The sequence below is a fragment of the Perissodus microlepis genome, chromosome 17 (assembly GCF_051167445.1).
Source record: "Perissodus microlepis isolate ML-2025 ecotype Zambia chromosome 17, ASM5116744v1, whole genome shotgun sequence".
Classification (NCBI taxonomy): Eukaryota; Metazoa; Chordata; class Actinopteri; order Cichliformes; family Cichlidae; genus Perissodus; species Perissodus microlepis.
Window position 1 is genome coordinate 30,229,890 of NC_140477.1, and position 8,121 is coordinate 30,238,010.

Below are 8,121 nucleotides of genomic sequence, written 5' to 3' on the forward strand. Positions count from 1 at the left end.
GACATCAATGAAAAATAACCATAGTGGTTGATTTTTAAGGAGGTTAATGCCTCCTTAATGTTAATGGTCATTTGCTGTTAATGTAAGATTTGTGACCTTTCTGAGGTAGGTCTGGTCACCCTGGTAACTAAGGCTACGTTCACACTGCAGGTCTTAATGCTCAATTCCGATTTTTTGATCAAATCCGATTTTTTTTTTTGTCTGCTTGTTCACACTACAACTCGCTCTACTACGCTCTAGTGTGAACGCTCAAAGCGGCCCGCGTGCGCAAAAGAAGACGTCACACACAACGCGCTCTGTTTAGACCCAGAGCAAACAATATTGTTTGACTGATGGCCCTTAATATAAAGACTTCGGACTTTACGTTTCCCAATTTTTGCTTTAAGTTATTTTGTTATTTACATAATAATGTAAATAACCTAATAATTATCCTTGTTGCTGTTTTAGAGAGGAGCGGTGCTTCAAAGGATAGTTGCAGATTTCTGTCAGAATCTGCAGATTATACAGTACAAATAAAATGTTCACGTTTCTCCAACGTTGTCTTCCAGACAGTTTCACTAACATCTACACTGGATGGCCAGGAAGCGTTCACGATGTCTTCTCCGGCGCTGATAATTGCCGTCTGTCTTGTGTCAGTGACGTAAAAGACGGATTTAATGCGACCTGACCATTCAAACAGCAGTCGCTTTCTAAAACATCGGATATGTATCGGATTCAGTACCACATACGAAAGTGACCCAGATCGGATTTGAAAATATTGGATTTGTGCCGTTCACACTGTATTACCATGATCGGATATGGGTCACATAGGGTCAAAAAAGTCAGATTTGATGCGCTTTCGCCTGCAGTGTGAACGTAGCCTAAGACAATGGAGAAAAAGCTTTACATGGTAAGAGGTAGTACTCATTTATACTTCTGTGAAACCAGATTTTTTAAACGATCCTTTAATAACTTGATTCTTTTAAATTTTTGCAAAAATTTTAATGTATGTGTGATATGTGCACAGGGTATATAAAAAGTTTTTGGTTGGGGAAATAATGTGTAGTTCAGGTCAGGCAAATACTTGTAATAGTTTTGTAACTGTGTGGAGTTTGCAGGTCCTCTCCATGTCACTGCAGGTTCTCTCTTGGTATTCCAACTTCCTCCCAGATGCTTGATGACCCCCAAATTTTGATATCGATCTAATAAAAGTAAATACGGCGCCAGTATTGCAGATACCAATGCTGATACTTTTAACCTATAATGGCAGCTTATGTAGGGGAGAGGAACCAACTAAGATCCAGAATGGTAGTGGAATGTAAATGTGCCTGTCTCTAAAGCACTTTAGAGCCTATAGCACTGCTATTGCCTATAAATAAAATAGACATGAATCTATCAACAGACTGTAAATATTTCTATTTTCACCCTTTACTTTGTGTTTACTACAGTGTACATGGGATGGGCATAAAGCATACTGCAATATGCACATTTATGGTAGTGCTATGGTATGATACTGCATGTGATTTTTATATTGCACAACAATGGAGATCCATCGCACACAAATAAGCTAGTTAACTGCACACCTTGGTTATACACCATACATGTGTTGTATTGGAAGCAATTAAATGTTTGTTTTATGTGGATTGTGACAAGAAAATGATATAATACCACCAGCCTTATCCTGCAAAACAGTGGAAAAATGGGGATATTGGGCTAATGTCACCTGCATTACCCTATGCTGCAACTAAACTGCTAGAAATGGCGGAAATAGCACAACAGAGTTCGCATATCTACCTGTGTGCTCTTTGTTTGTTGCTCATGTTAGATTCACTTGCTTAATCATGTTTCTAAACTTGACAGTGTTTTGCCACCATAGAAGCCACGCTGCAATTCCAGATCAATTTTCCAGAACAATTATGATGGATACAAAGTGACAACAGAGGTCTGCGATGTCGTATATAATCAGGCGGGTGGCGATGTGTTTTCTGCCTGTAGTGCTGCAGTCTCATCAGATCACTAATCAGGGAGAAGGCTGCTGGTAATTATCCATCAGATCTCCAAAGTGCAGCAGGAAACAGCAGCAGAGAGTCAACGCTCTTTCTCTCCACCCGCCTCCTCTCTTACCACTGATTGCTGCTGTTTCACAGGAACGCATTAATCAACTCTCTTCATTCAGGTGAGAGCACGTTTATTCATAACACTTGACACCAACCTTGAGTGAGCAGTGTGTTAAATTCAATTTAGTCCACATGTTACATTAGAGATGAGCAGAAATCCTAATGGTATTTGGGTAATTTAGAGTCATGTGAGCATGGAGTGATACTGAAACAAAATGATTATTCAAAAAAGCCAGCAGTTACAGAGGATGCTCCATGGGAGTGTGAAATAATCTGACAGGCATGCAGACAGAAACAAAAATGGGCAATACCATACATGAAACACATGGAGTCCCACTTTTTAGATATTAAGTAGTAATCCAAAGAATGTCAAGTAGACATGGAGACAGGTTTCATTTGTACAGTGATTATCAAATGAAGAATCTCCCAGCAGCAGATATATTATTCGTTCGTTATTAGTATTCAATCTACAGTAAAATAATTTCATTGTTACTGAATGAAAAAATAATAAACTGTTGATTTTTCTCAGAAATTATATCAATGATTTCTGAGAACATTATCCTTAATTTGTTTTATGTTTCTTTGTCTTCAGAGAGTTAGAAAAACAAAAAGAAAAATAAGCGGGAACTACAGCTCAGGTTTTTGTTTTTCTGTCCACTGGCCAAGAAGTTGCCGGTTACTCCCACTGGGTAAACAAGTCACCCGATCAAAACGTGCGACATCACCTCATGAGGCCTGAGATGACAGTTTGAACAGAGAATCCAGTGTTTATTCAGGGGACTGCATTCTTACATAATTTTCAAGTAAACATATAAATCTTGAGCAGAGAAAAAGAAGGAACATGTAAAATGATGTCTGCATTGTGGAGGGAAAAATAGGTGAGCAGGTATGGAATTGTAAAATCAGTTGTAGTGGTTCAGAGTACGGAAAAGACTCACAACTCGCACTAATTTCTATAGAGAGCTTCAGTAGATTTTCTTTATATGCAGGCTGTGATCAGCTGATCTGGGCTACTGCTGTTCTGAGGTTTACTGCTCTTTGTGGATTTACACATCTGAATTTAACAAGATGTTTCATAAGATGTCCTGCCTCATTTCCGTCCTCTACACTGACAGTACACTGTTTATACTGTTATTAGACGGTATAAAGTTGGTATGAAGGTGGAATTCAGTGGATGAATCTCAGCATTATCAGCTTCTGCTAACCTAACTCTGACATGAAACCACAGTCAGTGTGCACCAGTCACAAATGCTTCTTTACTTTAAATCCTTCACATTACAGCAAACTAACCTGCAGAGGATTTTCATGCAGCCTTTAAATATCAGTAAGTCTACCTCGGTTTGTTTTGCAGCACAATTCATAACATAAAAAAAACATAATGTCACAAGCCTGTTTTGAAAACGTAAGAAGTAGAAAGTACAGATATTTGTTTAAAATTTAGAGCGTAAAAGTAAAAAGTTGTCAAAAAAAACCCAGACTCAAACAGAGTACAGATTCTTGAAAATTCCACTTAGCACTGGGAATGCCTGTGCCATTTATTGTGATTATGGTGGATACCAGAAGTTCAAATTTACCTATCTGTGATATGGACTGAGAAACACACAAAATTCCAAATTTGATGCAATCTTGTTGTAATGAATGAATATAGACACTGAAGTCATTTGCACTCATAAAACACAGTTTGGAAAAATGTGTATCTTACAACAAGTAATAATGAGCTAATCCATATGTTTCAATGAAGAAACTGAGATTCTGGGTTGGATGATTGTATTATTGCTGTGTGGGTTTTTTTGGGTTTTTTTTGTACTTCTGTCACAATTGCTTAGGCAATGAAAGGTTGCTGGTTCAATCCCAGACGTAGACAAGGAAGAGCATCTGGTGTAAAACTGCTATAGCAACACCTTGTGTCAACACAGCAGCTGAAGTCTTGCTACAGCATTTTGAAGACTTTGACAAGGGAATACGCTCCTATTCCCTTGTCAAAGTCTTCAAAATGCTGTAGCAGAGCTGACTTTGCTTAGAAGTTCATTTGCTTTCGAAACTTCTGTTAGCGATGTGAGTCATCTTTCCAGGACTTGCAGCCTTAAACAAGATGAACTCATTCCTGTCGTGAAAGTTTGGACCAAGAAGTAACTTCTCTTCACTCTCCAAATGTTGTAATTTGGAAGAAATTTGGTGATTATAAAAAACATATCCGTTTAGTCAGCTTTGATTTTTATCTGTGTTTAGGCTGACGGAAGCATATTAATACCCATCAATAATGTCACATAGAGCATAAAGAAAACCTTGCCTTAAAAGTTTAGGAACAACAATACATGATGTAAATTTATGTTGATTTAATTTGCTCCAGAGATGCAAAGTGCTGCTGTGTTTCAGCTTCATTTAACAGGGAAACAAAAGACCTCAGCTGCCTCTAAACACTGTTTTTCCACTGCATTTCCTGCACAGCAACAATTTTTTTTTCATTCAACTAGATTTGAACATACAAACAATCCTATATACAATGTAAAAGTTTGCTTTAAGGTCGTAAGTGATGATTAAAAGGACATTCAACACAACGATCAGCCAAAGTAGAGCTGATCTGTAAAAATCAGCAAGATTCTGGTTCAAAAAGAAACACATAAAAGTGTCTTTAACCACCCATCCAAACAGCAATGGCTTTGTTCCAACAGCAGACACAAAAGCAGATAAAAAGCTTTGCATCTCTTCTATATGACTGGGGGACAGAGACTAAACAAGCACTCAGAGGGATGGAGAGGAAGTCGTTAAAAAGCAGTTACGCCACTTAAAAGGACGGTTAGCAGAACCCATATCGTGTAATTTCCCCAGTTGGTCCCAGGAGGAAATTTATTACCCTTTAACCTCTTTAACCACCAGAGACTAAAGCTCTCAGCCAAGGTCTCACTCAGATGTCTGAATCACCTGGGCTGCTTCTGACAGCAGAACCCCAAACTAGCAGCTGTTACAGGACATGCAAGCTATATAGTTTCATTGAATAGTTGCTATTTCTCTCTGTGAGGACAAATAGGAATTCAGGATAACAACAGTAGGAACATTTTTCAAGCATTTTTTGTGTGTTTGAATCTCAGTTGGAACAACATAAAATCCATACATCCTGTCACAGGTAAACACAGTTTCCTTCTGCACAGTGATAAGGCTGGCCGGTCTAATACGGCAGACAAATTAGTTCCTACGAGAAACTACTTACAGGGTCATGATTTACACAAAGCAACATAGATACTGAGTTTTTCTTGCTTTTGGTTTACATTAATAACTGGCTCTTTTAAAAAAACAACAACAACAACAAAAAAAACAACAAGTCGATGACAAGGTGAAGTTTCTCTTTAAAGGAGTCCTATTGTGCTTTTATCCTTTGCTTTCTGTCATTGGTATTCTAAAGCCATTCTGGATATTAATGTCAAATACAGTCATTCACAATCATTTGGAATAACAACATTGTTGCATCACCCTGGTTACAGGTTCTTTTTTTCTGTTTCAGGTCTCATCACATCGGTGCTGGTGTGTGATTGACAGGTGGTTTGTGTTAAAACATTAATCTGTCTATCTCCATAATCCAAAGCAGGGAAACACCCCTACTGATGTCATTAAGAGATGCAGAGTATTATAAAATTATGGGATACCTTGTGGATGTAAATACCTTACTCATTTTATGGGTGTGTTTGCCTAAGGTTTTGAGGGTTCAGGAAACATATTCCAGCTTTCAAAAAACCTTTTTTTCAAATACTTGGTGAATAATCCGGCCCCATCACATTTTTAAGACCTCATAGTAGCACCACGCTACCATGGTGCCTGAGATATTTAAAAGTAGAGTGGGAGGCAGAGCCTTGCGACTTCAGGCCCCTCTTTTGTGGAACCAGCTCCCAGTTTGACACCCTCCCTACTTTTTAGATTAGGCTTAAAACTTTCCTTTTACTTAGAGCTGGATCAGGTGACCCTGACTCCTCCCATAGCTACGCTGCGATAGGCCTAGGCTGATGGGAGCTTTACTACACTGAGCATTTCTTCTTCACTCTCCTCTTTTCATTTTTATACACCTATTTGGATTTTAATAATTAATAGCCAACTATAACTTTCTCTTGCTCCCTGTTGTCCTGTCTGTGAGTCACAGCAGATGGCCTCCACTCCCTGAGCCTGGTTCTGTTGGAGGTTTCTTCCTCTGAAAAGGAAGTTTTTCTTTCCTGCTGTTTCCACGTGCCTGCTCATGGCGAGTTGTCTGATTGTTGGGGTTTTCTCTTTATTATTATATGAGCTTTCCCTTAAAACATAATCTACCTCGAGGCAACTGTTGTTGTGATTTGGTGCCAAATAAATAAAACTGAACTGAACTGAAGCGAAAAAGTAGCTGCAGCTATAAAGGTTAGTACAGACTGAATAGATTAACTTATGCATATAAATGATGTTGCTATGACTGTTCGGTTGGTGAGTCGTCCTAATTTTATTTATAGGGTCAGCATTTATAAATGTTCCACTGTCTACAGTCTGCAGTGAATTAATCACACCTTTCTCCATGAACAAGAAAACTGTAAAAGAAGTACAGCATTTTTTGTGTGTCTTTTAGATTTATTATTGGTATGTTGTTAAAGAAAAACATTTGCTTTTAAGAGACTGACTGCAGGCTGAAGGAGCAGAGACTCGGCTGTGCAGCAGATCTAGATGTACTGAGACCGGGTACTTTGCAGGAGAACATTTCTCCTTTTCTTGGGATTCACTTTATACACTTTCATTTTGTTTCATCAATCAAAATGCAGACGACTGCTGTTTTGTGTAGAAGACTTATTCATAGTAGTCCTCTGATGGGAGCTGTGTGAAACCACAAAAATTACTTTCTTTTTAAGTTATTTTTTCTGACATCATCCATACCGTTCCTCTGTTTACCTCTCCTTTCATTGGGCATCGCTTTGCTGTTGCTTTCCTTTGATTTTCTAAGCATAAAGTTTGCATTTGGAGCACTTTGTGGTTTCTCAGCTACATTGGAAAAGACAATGCAGCTCTTTATTTGCTCCATGGGAAAGACAAAAACACCAGCAGTCAGCTGATGTGTAGAAGAGCAAGTAATTTTCATGAAAAATGTATCATCGCATTTGCGTGGATGTTCTGTGCTAAAGAGCATCAACAAAGACATTTATTTGAATGGCAATGACAGCTTTTGAGAGAAATGAGCAAAAAAAGAACAAATAGCTAAATTCTGCAGTAATGACTTCACATTGTGATGCATGAAACCCTTAAGGAAAAAAAAAAAGCACTACTTTTTCACTTCTTTGGTCAAAAAACCTCCAATGATTCAGAGTTTTGCATAAAGAGTGAAATATATATGTAACAAGCATCAATACTGAGTTGGTTGGCTTTCATTGCATCATTTCTACACAGCTGTCTCCTTGAGTTCATCCTAATTCTTTTTCTGATTATCCTTAAGGGATCCTTTCTCAAACTGGGGTGCACCTGCAGCAAGGCTAAGATGAGATGATGCATAGCTCTGCAGCAATAGACAAGTTTGTAAAAGGACCACCGGGTAAACATAAAAGGGCCGATGAATGTACACCAGATGTCACAAAACTTGAACATGTTTTTATCTACAGGCTGGGGCGCTGCCAGGCTCGGCTGCCTCGTACATTGATCTCGCACATTTGTCCTACACCCCACCCCCTGCTAGCCTGCCTCACACTGCGCTTAACTTTCAGAGTCTGAGTATTCTTCATTTTTCCTCTCATATTCCCCATATTTTGTACCCGTGCTTCCTTTCCTTTATCCCGAAGTGGATGGAGCATTAAAGCTTTAACTTTGTGGATTATTTGGGTGATTTTTGGAGGGCACACAGCAGTCTCACTAGTCAAACAAACTGGACTTTGGGGGTCAAACATGCTCAGGTGTGGCAAAAACAGATGAAATGTCTGCAGAGTGAAAGCAGGGAGATGGTGTTTTATGGTCCGTGTCGCCTTGAGTTCTCGGGCTGGCTGCTCACTGCAGGAGGTACAGGTAGGCAACTTAAAAAAACAACAACCCTTGG